The sequence below is a fragment of the Cyprinus carpio genome, chromosome A20, assembly GCF_018340385.1.
Source record: "Cyprinus carpio isolate SPL01 chromosome A20, ASM1834038v1, whole genome shotgun sequence".
NCBI classification, from domain to species: Eukaryota; Metazoa; Chordata; class Actinopteri; order Cypriniformes; family Cyprinidae; genus Cyprinus; species Cyprinus carpio.
The window spans coordinates 13764471-13779024 of record NC_056591.1 but is presented as its reverse complement, the minus strand read 5'-3'; the positions used below and the strand labels follow the sequence as shown (position 1 = coordinate 13779024).

At 38.6% G+C, this 14554-nt stretch overlaps 1 pseudogene; it reads right to left on the bottom strand.

Moving 5' to 3' along the window:
- LOC122149044 overlaps window positions 1-3274 on the bottom strand; it is a 53202-nt pseudogene extending 49928 nt beyond the window's left edge.
- Between the last annotated feature and the right edge of the window lie 11280 nt (window positions 3275-14554).

Sequence of the window (14554 nt, the reverse complement as noted above, 5' to 3'; positions counted from 1 at the left end):
GAATTGCTCCTCCTTGCCGAACCTTTTCTGTCAATTTGCTTTTGCTCCCTCAGCTGCCCAAAGCAAGCCACTGATTGGACTGTCAGAGATATTTTCATTACATCTTAATTTGCAAATTAAAGCATCTTCATCTTTACTGGCTGGTAGCCATCAGCAAACAGAGTGTAGGCTAAGCTTTAAATCAACAATTATGCACAAATTTTGTTGTGTCCTTACAAATTTTGATCAAACAGATTGAGATTCTCATAAAGAAACCGGTTGTGAATCTATCATCATGTTTACATCAAACAGAATGACTTTTAATGCAACATTTTTGGGCGGGCCAAGATATTTGTAACTGATCAAAAGAAAATCAAATTTTTTCTTTTAATTTTTTATAATTTTCACAATATTATCGTTATCTAACTTTTGTGAATATGAGATGATGTTCATGATGTTAAGATTGGGTGCAGTTTTGCATGCTCATTAAGCATAAACAATAAAACAAAGAATCTCTGGTGTGAAGTGCTTTTTTCAAGTAGGTTACCAGGTTCTAAGAGCTATGGCATTCTCAAGTATTTTCTCTATTCTTTGTTACAACAGGATCATATTTTACTAATATTGAATTATGTTTCCTTTTATAAAACACGAAAATTGATTTAAGGTAAAACAGGGCTTTTTTTGCCGCAGTCTAAAGTCATTCACACAAACTTTGTAAAATATGCAGCTTTACACGCTATAGGGTCCAATTTATAAAATATGCTGTGAATCCCCACTAGCCTTCAGTGTATGAAATTTTGCTGAAGAAGAATTGCCATATAGCCAGAAGCTCATTTGCTGTTATTCTTATCAATTATTAGAACTAATTTTTAATTACTGACCTCACTGAAAAAATGTTGCATACGGTATTTCCCAATGTATGGAAAGCACTATTCCTAACTGCCTCCTCCGGGCTGCTAAAACCTATTCTCCTTTTTAATCACATGCTATACGAGATCACCGCTGAAGTTGCACATCCAAAGCGATAACAGTCGTTTTAAATGTATTTTTGTGTCCCTCACAAAGAACACTGTACTAAAAAAATTGTTTGATTGTCCAATTTGAATATAAATTCTCATTCTCTACAGATAATTGCTGGGAGGAAGATGAAGAAAGTTTAAAACCTAGCTGACACTGAAAGTGTATTCATATCTACAATCCAGCTGAGGGAGTACTAAGCATCAATGAATGCAAATGCTGACCTTAGGGGGCAACAAAAAGACTTGACTAAAGGCATAAAGGGTCGACAGCGTAGCACCCCGATTTCATGTCGTTCCCCACCTGTGCTCCTGAAATGAAGATGTTAAGATCTCTATAAAATGTGATCTCAGGGGAACATAGTTGATTAAAATCTCCCCTCTTTCAGTTTCTTAATCTCTTTTCAAGATTTGTTCAAGCGACGTGGTCCTTGTACCCAGGCATTCTGCGTTTCCTGAAACAATGAAGCTGATATAATCCACAGACAACAGATCCTTTATACTGTTAATGTTGGTGGTATAAATGAAGACCCCCATAGTATTTGTAGAATTACACATGATGACTGCCCGCCAAAAACAACAATAAAATCATGTCCAGGCACTGGTCCACCTCTCTAGTCCTTCACACGGTTGTTAGTCCTCCTTTTATCCTTCCTTGCTCCTTCCGTGGGACTCGAGACCGGTGACTGGTGCAGGCGCGCCATTTTATTTACGCCACCGGCGCGTATGCTCCCATAGGTTTCGACCTCTCCCCACTCGACCGTTCAATCAGGTTCAGAAGACTGTTGTCACGAAGATAGATCTAAAGGACTACATAATCCCATTTCCATCCCTCCTCATACACATGGAAGTCCTGAGGTTTGATGGTGGGTCACACAGTTCTAATGATGGACGCATCCATTCATGGGCTGCCCAGCAGTCATGTGTGGTCGACGTTGCCCAGGGTCTGTGGTAAGGACGCCATCTCTCATGACACATCGATTTTTTCGTGTGGGATGCTGGGCCGAGTTTCGTTGCTCATGAAACATTGTCTCCCAGACCTAGCGGCCATTCATTAGTTTGTTCGCGACAAGACAACACATTCGCGTGTGGCTCTTTGACATCAACCACTCAGGGGGGGTCTGTGTATCATGTCCCCTAATATAGGCTGGCATGCTATAATCATCTGTGGGTCCCAGGTGAAAAAAACTACTCTCTTAAGAGCATTTTTACATCCTTGGGCACATACAATCAGGCATGGTTGAGGCGCGCAGTCCGTATACGCCTGTTCTCTCACGATTGCGCTGCGCTGACCAAAGGTAGGAGAGTGGCTGGGACATGGGTTTCATCTTGCTGATAGTAGCTGCCGTTCTGTTAGGCCAGGCCTCTGAGGAGTGGTTCTTGGACCTTTTGCTCCTTCTTGAGGAGCTCTCCTGGTGGGATTCCTGTCAGTGAGTGACCCTAGTCTTTCAGTGCTGGGGGGGCTTAATCGTTCACACCATGACTATAGTTATGGGAAACTGTGGGGTGTGGCCCCTTGAGGGGGCACCAACTCATAGCTTCCAGTCTTATCAAACTGAGGTTTGTTGCGACCATACTCAGTTCTGGAGCTTCCTCCATGAGAAAACTGTACTCCTTTTATAGTAAAGCCTTTTTACGTCTTGGTGCGGCAACTGTCAGCTGGGACTTCTAGTCAACGGCCTGGTTGGTCCAGTGCCTGGAGTTCCTCAGGAACGGTTTTCAGCAGGGTAAGCCCCCTCCACCATGGAAGGTGTATGTGGTGGCTATAGCATCTTACTCACGACACTGTGGGTCATTAGTTAATGGGGGGGAAAACCATTGGGTTACCATTTTTCTTCTCAGATGGGCAGCCCTGATGCTGATGCCTGCTTCATGCTCTTCAGATTCCCATCTCCAAGATTTTGTCCCATAGTCTTAATAAGCTACTCTGTTTAGGGCTCCATTTGAACCACTTGAGGATGGTTCCGGAGCGATTCCAAGCACAAGCTTAAGACCTGCGTTCCCCGCACTGGCCCACAGCGACCTCCCTTAAGAGAGTGACTTCCAGGCCTTCTATGTGGCCCCTTCAGTTCTGAGGTCATTCCTATCGCATGGGCCAGGGTTATGGTGACTAAGTTGCCCTACCCGTAGGTGCCACAGCCAGTTAGAGGATTGAAGGCTTTCTGTCCTCCCTTCCTGTTGGGACCCATACCCAGAAAAAGCTTAATCTTGTCTGTGCATTCAGGGGCACTGGATACTAATGTCCACGAGAGCTGCCCTGGTGGAGGAAATCTGACCATTATTCACTCTGCTGTGGTCGCCTAAAAGATCTCCCGGTAACCAAGCGAACCCTTAGGCGGTGGATCATAGTTGCAGTATCTTTGGCTATGAGTCCTCTGACATCCTTCCCCTTGGGGTCAGGCGCACTGGTATAGAGCTTTTTTTTGTGTGGAGGCTACAAGGCCTTTCTCTCTGGGGTGTCAATGCAACAACTGACATGGGACGCCACTTTCTGGCCTCCTTTGTTCTCTGCCTAGCTGTGTAGTGTTCCACCATAGCAGGGATTTGTAAGCATGGCGGAATGGGTTTCGTGTGCCCCCAGCTTTCCGACCAGCCTGGTTCCGGAATGGGAAAGTTTTCTAGGTTACATATGCAACCATCGAGATGCTGGTTTGTTGCATACTTCCTGATACCTGCGAGATATCCTTCACTAATCAGAAGGATAAAACTTAGGTCCACCACACAGCCTTTACGCTTACCTGGTGGGTAGCCATTTTGCATAATCCTATGATGTTTGCCATTCCATTGGGACTGATTTCACACGTGCTTCAGAGCTTGGTCATGCAGAGGCTTCCCAAAAGGTTCCAAGCAGCATCTCATCTCTATGGGAACCGTGGTTCCATATGTAACAAAGCGTTTTGCACTAACACAAAAAAAGTGCCTCGGGGTCAAAGACAAGACTTTCAAATTAAATTTAAAGTTATTTTATACACATAGAAAGAAGCATAAAAATGCAATGCAAGAAGCCTTCAGATGTTTCAGAAATAACTTTGTAGAAAATGTCAAAAATATGGATGAAAATAATGTTACATTGTCATTCAGTGTGTACATACTGGCTATGTAAAAATTAAGCAATTTACCTTCTTGTGAAATGTAAGTATAAAAATATATAAAATAAAATGTGGATTCACTTACGGAATTTTATTATATTATTAATGATTAAAAACACCTCTGCTGACAAATAGGTAAAAACCAATGTTGTCGTGGACCCCATGTATACTTTATATTTATTAGGGTGTATTCATTTTGTCTATCACTGATCTAGGGGTTATGAGGTCATGTATATTTAAAGCTAACTCTAAACGCACTTCTATCAGAAAGGGAAAGCAAAATATTTACTTGACCTCTGAATGAACTCTGGAATGTTACGTAAAAAGTGTGTTGTTTGTTAATTTGAAATGCCATGAGAACTTTGCTTTGGTGAATTTGCCATTGGCAATAATTTATTTGCCTTCCCCTTTGCATTGTTCAAAGGCTTCCATCAGACAAGCCATGGGGTACTGTCTGAGACGCCTTTATTTCTACTTATTTTTTATGCTTTGGAGATGAAAGTGGTTCTCATTAGAGGAAAAACAAAAATGATAAGTATATATATATAGAGACAGTCGCCCAAGAGAGAAGAGAGAATGGAAAAGAAGAATATGGGCTGTTGATGGTGATTACACTGTCTCCAACTCCAGAAAGTGGATGTAAGGAGATATAGGTGTGAAATTTGTCTTCCGGAGGAAATCTTTTATGAATAATTCATTCCTGGTTATGTTTACGCACTCCACACACATCAAGGGTTTATCATGCTTATCTGTACCATGTGTCCACATTTAATTAAAGCCATATATTGTGCTTAGATAACCGTGAATTATCATGCAAAGTGCTGTTTTTAACTTACCTCAAACATTCAGTAAACTTTATAAAAGCCTTTTTTAAACTGTACTATACATTTGTGTAATACATAACAATCTTCATTTCCTATGCAATAATCTCAGAAGCCTTCAAGGCTGGGGTCATGAGAGTGCTGCCAGAATGCTTTTCGCCAGATTAAAAAGCAAAATACCATGGTTTAAATTAACACGCTTCTTCTTAAAGTGGCTTCTAAATGAATGCTAGGCTTACCACAGCTTCATTTCAGCTCTGAAACATTTTTAACATGCATTTGACCCAGTTGGGTAGCAGAAAGACAGTAGACGAATCCCCCTCCCCCCCTACATTACCGCAGGGAGATAAGGGGTTATGCTCAAAGGGTCTTTCTGCAGATATGAAGTTTCTCGTCAACAACACCTTTCCAGTGTTTCAATATGAACTGAAACCACTCGATCGCTGTCTGAAGTTGTAGAGGGAAAACACAGGATTCACTTTGCCGAGTGTGTGGCACAGTCTGGGATGATTTCTGTTAATTTTCAAAGAAGATGAACATTGTCACAAAGGGCACTCTGGTTTTATGATGAGTTCAGCACCAGCTTTGTAAATATATGCAGTATTCTGACATGTCGTCCTTGAATGGCGCCATTCAAGTTTCCACATTCCCAAAAACTTTGACTGGAATGAAAAGATTCCATTCCGCTGTAGCCTGCCCCTGACGTAACTGACTTCAGATTTCCATTTTTCACTGCAGTCTACAAACCAGCCAACCAGTTCATACTCATGCAAAATGAATAGGTCTTTGCCAGCAGCACACTCATCTCAGAGTAGTTTGAGTTAATATAATAATATAATATCTTCCTTTTTCAAAATTTTAACCCTGAACACAACTAGTTTTTTTTTACAGCACAAGTCACAGGCAAAATCTTCATCTATCTCATTACAGTCACTCCCTTCTCGATCCTGCTATTCCCAGTCTCAGCCGAATTCTCGTGAGTTTTGTAGTTTTGAAAGGACAGAACTGAGTCACACCCACCCTAAAATGTTGGTCTCCCTGAGTTTTCATTTCAGGCAATAACTGAAGTGCTGACTTCTGTCACAGACATAGTGGAGAGGCTCTCCATACAGTAACCATTCTCTGTTTTTGGAGCAGTACACATCTACCAGATGCTGTAAATTACATACAAACAAACCGAAGTTTTCTTGAAGAATATGGAGGCAACCTGAATATGAATTGCTTGGAACTGTGCGTTCCTGACAAAGCCCGGCCCCAGGTACCAGCGGAGCACAGTGACTGAGTGCCACTAAACAAGCCGATGTGCTCATTTTCCCAAAAAAAATACTGCATCAACCACAGTTGTAGTGCCTCACAAGTGCAACTGAAACCCGACTGCCATGGTAAAATTAAAATGCATTGCTGCTGTAACACCAGTGCCTTTTCTTGAAGAACAACATGCTATCACAGCACATTCCCAAGGAATCCAATTCAGCCAAATGAATGGAGCCTCAAGAGACAAGCTATTTTAGCAGGTTCAAAAATATCTTCTACTCTTCACCAAAGTTACTCTTTCCGCTATCTCCTGAGTTCACATGAGATTGTAAATACTGTCCTTTCTTTCCAGTGGCATTCAGCATGTAATCTTCGGCACCACCTTGGGATCCAGAAAAGAATGCCTCATTTCATTGCCTCACCATGGTACTTTGTCTAAATAATAAATGGGGGAGTGGAATAATTGGCTACCATACAAGCTGCAAAATGGCTTTTTAGGCTATCAGTTAATAATATTAATAATAGACATACATGATGGTAAAATTAATTGTTTCTGACATCGTCTGACGCTACTGCAAGATGAGGAAAAGATTGCTTAACTGGGGAACTTGAAGGGGAAATGAGTGGGCTCCTGTTTGAGGCCACACAAGTGTTGAAGATAAGATATGACTGAGCTTCAGGTATTGTACTAATGTCTGTATAAACACCCGTAAAAAATAAATAAAATTTTTAATGAAACCATTACTGAACCAGAATCACAAAATTACCCTATTATGGCTCATCTAGTGCCTTTAGCCAAGATAATAATAGTAATCATAATAAAACTCTATACAAAGGTAAATACACATTAGAGATAATATATATACACACTCATCACAGAGACTTTTGGGGCATAGAGACTGAAGTGAAATTAGGTTCACCGCTGACGATACGGCCATGAGAGTCTCCTCACACTGGTCCACCAGGAGAATAATTAGTCGAGCAGAGAGAGTGTACAATTGACTGAAGCAAAATTATTTCATTAGCTGTATTGAACCCATTCATTGTCCCCGTAGACTACACCTGAACTGAGAAGACAGAAAGAGTCAGGTGGGAGAGAAAATCAAGTCGCTAACCTGTCTGTCTGACTGACTGGAATTTTAAGGCATTCAATCTAATTCCATACTACCAGGTATCAAAAGACATTGGCAAAGATACATCATGATTAATAATTCTCTCCCTGTCGGAGTTGCAAGGTTTGTCCTTCAGAATCAGGGGAAACACAGCCTGACATGTTTGTTCAGCTTGAGTACAATATAAGAGGTGCTGGCTGTATTGCTGTTGCTTATAAACATGACGCCTTTACCTTCAGGATTTAAAGGATAAGTTCACTAAATTTTCAACTAGCTTTGTTACAGCAGTTTTATGTAAATGAAAAGCAGTTTTCTGGCAGCAGTTTATGTAAATGAACAATGTGTACTCTTTCTCCATGTTACCTGCACCCAGATATCCCCTTTTATTTCCCAGCAAAAGTCTGCTGAATGATATAGCAGACTTTTAACAGTTCCAGGTTTTTTGTACAGAGCATGCTTTGCATTTTTGTTTTCTTGCCCACAGACAGTCGGATAAATGGGGGGCAGCACCAAAATCAAAAGTGCATTATGGGTGTTGAGGTTTTTGGCAAAAGTAAGCAAGCAAACAAAAAAAAATACTCCCTCTACAGACATACAGACAGACAGACAGACAGACAGACAGAGAGTCAGTCAGTCAGTCAGTCAGTCCGTCCGTCCGTCTGTCTGTCCTCTATAGGAAATAAATACACAATCCCATTATGGAAAATCAATAATGCCAAAATTTGTGCAATAAAACTTAAATGCTTTTAGGTAGACCACAATAATTTGTTTTTGGAAAGGCTGTTGACCACTCAATGATTCAACTGTAAACAGAAAAGACAAGTAGACCCCACACACACACCAAAACAAAGAACCATCCAGCAAGCATAAAAACAATTTGCGTGGGGAGGGGTGTCCCTGCATTAAACAATAGCGCGTCCATTTTAGCTGTACGGGTCTCTTTAAAGTTATTTGTATGGAAGAGGCGGCACTGTGATTTTCCCCCCCTTCCTTTAACGTCTCTGTCAGTTGTTAAACTCAGTTGGGAAAACGGATCTTAATTCTTATTCAGAGTGGAATGACAGCTTAGAAGTTAGAAGGTATACTTTAGTGCTCCCAAGACAGCCTTTCTCAGGCTTTAAATTTATTACAGAACATTTCAAGTATATAATTTTCCCCTTGCCAAACTCTGCGGAGGTTCTAGGACTCCTCTCTGATGTCAAGGATTCCCACTAGGCCACTCAACTGAAGATGACACACAATAATTCATATTCAGACATTTAAAGACAAAGGCATAAAGATTCACTGCATTACATTCCAAACAAACCACTGGAGCAATCTCTTAACTGTTTGACTGTATTGATGGAAATCGAACCATTGATTCTATTATCTATCTTTATCCTCATTACTTTAGGTCATGTGCAGAATTCCATGTGTGATCAACAATACAAAGCATCCCTACATAAATGTGAAGGGCCTGCACAAACGGAATATGTAGTTTAGCTGTTTATGCAGCTCAAATGCACTACACTCTTCACTTGACAAATCTGCTATTGTATTTTTGTGTTAATGGCATCTTTGGATGCAACCCAAACAGATTATTTCATTAGACAACAAAGGAACCTGATTTCACAAATTATATTTTTGAGTACTGCTGTTTTTTCTTTATTTGTTTTGAACTAAGCATTTAAATATCTTCCTGTCATGTTGCAGTCATTGCAAAATGTAGCTACTTTTATTGCGTATGTATGTACATTAAAAAATAGACTGCCATTCTTTTATGTAAACTCATTTAATCCTGTAACTAATAGAGTAAAACGCACTATATTCATTCTCTGCCAGTTTTCACACTCCTTTTTCCTTTTTCCTTACTGAGAGCTGGCATTAGTCCGTTTACCAACACAAAGCTTTATCTAATCCTTCTTTTCTTTTTGAGGCCCTTGGACCATATTCAGACTCTATCTGCTCTAGGGACATCATATGTGGATGGCCAAATCTGTTGACCCTCCTTTTCTGTTTTTAAATGGATTTGTAGATGGGTCTGTGGTGAGATCAGATGAATATGGACCTTACAAATCATTATAATCCCTCTATGGAAACCCTGCCCCGGGGGGGAAAAAATAATCAATTTTGCTTAAATTTTCCTTTTAAGGTTTTAAAATGAATAAAAAAAAATATGTTTCAAAACTGCGTTTTTACTTAGACCAGAAAATAAAGTTTTATTATTGGTGATCAAAAGTTGGAATTATTAGTAATAAGAGAAATTTTTTCTTGAGCGCAAAAAGTATTAAAAGTTTTCTGATGGATATGTGACACTGAAGATGGCGAAATCTGCGAAATTCAGCTTTGATATATAATATAAAAACAGAAAAGATTATTTAAAATGTAATAATTTTTAACAATTTTACTTTTTGTGCTTTTTTAATAAAAAAAGCGTTTTAAACAAATATAATTTTTAAAAAGTTTTAATTATTAAAAATTATTTTTTTGTATATATTTTATATAAAATTTTTAAATTTAAAACAAAATTTATTAAAATTGATGATTACATCTTTTAAACGTTTGGGGTCAAAGTTTTTGTTAAAATTTTAAAAAAATTAATTTATTCCAATGATGGCAGGCTTTCAGAATTTTCAGCCCATTTTCCATTCTTAAGTCTCACTTTTCCTCAGAATTATTTCAAATTGCAAATTTTTACCAAAAATAATTTTCATAATATTATTTTTAAAAAATTTAAAACATTGTCCCTTTATATTTTTGTAAAAAAATTCATAATTTTTTTTTTGCAATTTTCAATGAAGAAAAAGAAGCTTTATTTGAAAAAAAAATCTTTATTCAAATGCTTTACTTTCCCCTTTTAATCATTGTAAACTGCTTATGAAAAAAAAATTTTTTTTTAAAAAATTCTGAAAACAGAATATGTTCCCCCCAATTTTGAACCCTTGTTACTTCTGAAAACAAAAAAAAAACAAAAACCCCTTGGCGCCGCTCGGGGGTTTAAAATAAGGGGAAAACGCCAACCAAACTAAACCCCCCGTCGGTTCCAATGGCCCGGGCTAGGGCCGGCTGCCCTACCCCTTTTCCCCCTCCCTAGTTAAAAACCCCCGTCCGTCCCAACAATACCCAAGAGAGGGAAAAAAAGTTTTTCCCCCCAACTTACTTCAATGGATTGGGGATTAATTTTTTTTGAAAAAACTTTAACCGTTTAATACAAACAAATTTAGGGCCTTTTTGGAGAAAGTAAAGCTTGTCGGATCTAAATAGGGTTTTTTTTTTAAAATTTGCCGCCCAATCCCGTTTTCAAAAAAAATTTAGGAAAATGTTAAAAAGATCCAGTTTAAATTTTTTTAATTCCGAGTACTGTGCCAAAACGATAAAAATTAAGGGAAAACACGAGACCCGCAAGGCCTTTCTTAGTTTTTAAGAAGGGCTCGGCGAAAAACTGGGAAGTGGTTTTCCCCCGGTTTTTCCCCAGTTTAAATGTTTTGGGGTTTTTTTCCCGTCCCGGGGGTTTTTAAAATTGGGGTTATTCCAGCTTTCCTTTAAAAAAAACTCTAAAAAAAGACTGGGTATACCGTTGAAAAGGCTCCTTTAACTGAAAATTTTTTTTACTTTTTCCCCATTTGCACTGACACACTATTTTTCCCATTTAATATTAAAATTGCCTTGACACAATTGTATTTTCAAAGCGCTTTTTTTAAAAAAACTTGTTGACTTTTTCATAAACCCCTGACCATTTAACCGTAGTATTCAGGGAGAGAACACCCGGGGAAATTCCGTTCTCATTTATAAAAAAATATTTTTAAACCTAAAATTTTTTATAAATGGGACAGTACTGACAAATGTTTGGGGTTTATAATTTAATATATTTTAAAAAGTCATTTATTCCTCGATGCGCAGTCATTACTCCATCTTCAGTGCACATGATCTTCGAAAACATTCCCTATGTGATTTTTTAATAAATATTTCTTATTTTTATCAAAACCTTAAAAAAATGTTTTTTAAAATTTTGTGGAAAAAGCAATACATTTTTTTAGATTTTTTTTTTTAAAACTTTTTTAACATTATATTTCAATTTCGTTTGTTAAAAACATCTTAAAAAAACTTTCTGACCCCAAAATTTTGAATCTTGTTACAATCCATTTACAGCTCGGTTATGGCTAAAAAACAACCTGTAAAATTAAACCCATGCCAAGATGGCGTGTCCAATTCCGCTCCGTAATGATTTTAGATAATAAAAAAAAAAAAAAAAAAAAAAAAAAAATTAAATTTAGACCTTTTGTTTCTACTAAAAAAAATATTTTAAAAAAATTTTTCCAAAAAAAAAAAAAAAAACTTGGATAATATATTAAAATTTACTTTTAGCATTCAAAAAGCCACTCCACCAAAAGACCTCTAAAACCTCATTTTTTAAATCAGTGAAGGGAATGATATATAGATAAATAGCCCTCTTGTGCTCCTTTTGTTGGGTGAAATGGGAAATTCTTCACAATTCAGCCAAACACAGTACCAGAGGGGCAAATTATTTGGAACACTAAAGATGCAAAGGCTCGGCAGGACATACCTGCCGTACAGAAAATCTTTACTGCTATTACCAGGTAGATTTAGACCACTCCTCCTGTACCGCTACTTCAGCTCGCAACCACTTTGAAACAAATGTCAATTAGTCAGAAAGTCAGGACATTTTTACTTTTGCCCCAGTGACTGATATGGAAAAGTTGAAAACCATTATGCATTGAGTGAGAGAGAGTTTCCATAGTGACCTGTCATTTTATAAACAACAAGCATAAGGATATATGCTTTTATTTAAAGGATTTAAACATTTGTGAGGCCTGGGGTGTCTCTTTGAATGCTCATAATCCCTGAGGGCTGAAACCCGTCAGGTTTTTTTTAGCGATTTTACTAGTTTAGAAATCTTAATGTTCCTGCTCAGATCAGTGAGTGAGTCAGTGTGCTGTAGGCTAACTCTCACTCCTGCCTGCAAAAAAACAGCTTTTTTCGAAATGTGAAAAAAAAGCACTAATCAGAATTACAGTTTTCATCTGCTCACTAATTTCCCGTGACAGTGGGAAAGGGGAATATTTAATCAGTCTCCTCTTTATTATCTTTTTTGCTCCAAAATCCGACCCCCAAGTTTTGTTCTTTTCAACGCTGAGGAGAGGGGGGGTTGTTTGTAGCCGCAACGTGTTTCCCATGTCCAAATAGAGACATCAACTTTCTCTCTTTCACCTACACCCCCATTCTTAATCCCTCACCGCCCATCCCCCATCTTTTTGTTGCATTTTTCTTGTGAAAAGGTTGGCACACTTTCAAAGCTCGCGGATGGACAGGGACGAGACTAAAAGATTCCATTCATTCTAGCGGGTTTTTTTTTGAATTAGGTTGCCGTTCTTCAAGCACTACTTAAGAAAGAAGCTCTCATCTCTTAAAATGATCGGCCCTCTGCATGACTCTGGAAGAAAGAAAGAGAAAGAGAACTTAAAAACTTGCCAGGCTAGGAGAAGCTGAATAAAAGAGGGAAAAAAAGTCAAGTGTGAGGGGGAAGTCGTATGCGTGCAAATTGCTCTGATATCCCCCTGCAAATTCTGTAAAGGGCGAATGAAGTCAACAAAGATTTTCCGTTTGAGAAGAGGTGCTCTGGTTGAAGTGAAGTGGAATAAAGAGAAAGGAAGCAGTTGTACGAAGAGGAAAACAACATAAGGAAGGGAAAAAAAAAAGACACGAGTGCACAGATGCCAAACCCAGAGGGGGAATGGTTGGAGGGGGAATGTAAGAATATGGTACTGACTGTTTCCATAAAGGACAGGTTTAAGCAAAATGGAAGCTGTCATCCGTATCCCTCTCATGTGGTTCACAAACCTCTGTATGACTTTCATCATCTGTGCGACTCAAAGAAGATTATTTGGAAAATATTGTTGTTTGTTTTCATCTGGAAGAACACTTGTAGCCAAAAATAGCAAAAAATTGTTTGGTTACAATAACTCAAAATTTATCCTTTTTGTGTATGTGTGGGTTCCCATGTAGAAAAAAAAAAAAAAAAAACGGGTTGTGGATATTGACGTGGGGTCGAGAGTATATGATGACATCATTTCATTTTTGGACATCATAGTGGTTATTGTAAATAATTTTAAGAAATTAACTTCATACAAAAGGCAATTTCCAATGCCAATTGATATTAAAACAAAACTTAAATAATAAATTGTTTAGATATACCTTTTAGTGATTTGCATTATTGAATTTTAGAGGCGTCATAAATGAAAATCCAGTAATTATATGGGCCCCCTAAACAAACTATTGACTAAATATACAAAATGTGTGAAAAAACCAGCCATTTGTTTGGAAGTTGGATACACTGGTAGCGTGTACTGTATGTTTTTTGAGTCACTAGAAAAAAATTATGTTTAAATGCTTTTGTGAGTGTCAGGACTTATTATTTTTTTTTTGATTCAATGGAAATAGGACATGGACTCATAATCTTCATTGGGAGTCAGAACCTTTACTAGTGGTTCGTATGTTTTGATCCAATGAAACTGACTATGGAATGTCCAATGTTTTGTCACCTAACTGGCATGGTTGGGCTTCACGAAATAAACTATGTTGTAGTAGTCGTGCGTTGGTGTTCCGTTCACATAACGTGGACGAATATGCTTTGAGGACCATTGAAGTGAACCTAACATCATCGGCGCAGGTATTTTTGTATCGAGCTACAGAGTACAGGTTTTTTTAGCTCAATAGTGGGATAGTGCTTTCCATGTGCATTCTTGGATTCCCACCATTTCGGTAAGCATGTTGAGGGCAGATGTCGCCCATGGCCTATTCCAAACCCATGGGAGGTATTCATAGATATTACACAGTCATTTGAAGGAACAGTGAGAAATATCTTCTCGCCATTTTCTTTTTTGGGCATGCTTGAGTGTGGCCCTAGACAAAATAGAACTTACGCTGGTTGCCAGTTCCATCGGCGTCACTGTCTAGTGCACAACAACCAACACACACCCACACACACACACAACACACACACCACACACACACACACACACACACACACACACACACACACACACACAACACACACAACACACACAGGACAAGTTACGCCTAAGTGTTCACAAATCTGGCAGTACCAGTCCAGTAACCCCTTGGTTGCACATCCCAGGGCCAAGACAGCCACAGAAGCGCGACAGCTGTTCTCACAGTTTCATCCCTTTTATGAAGATCCTATAGAAAATTCAATTGAGGTGTACATCAAAAACACTGGCATGTGCAATTATCCGTTGTTACAGCTGTATTCCAAATGAACCGGA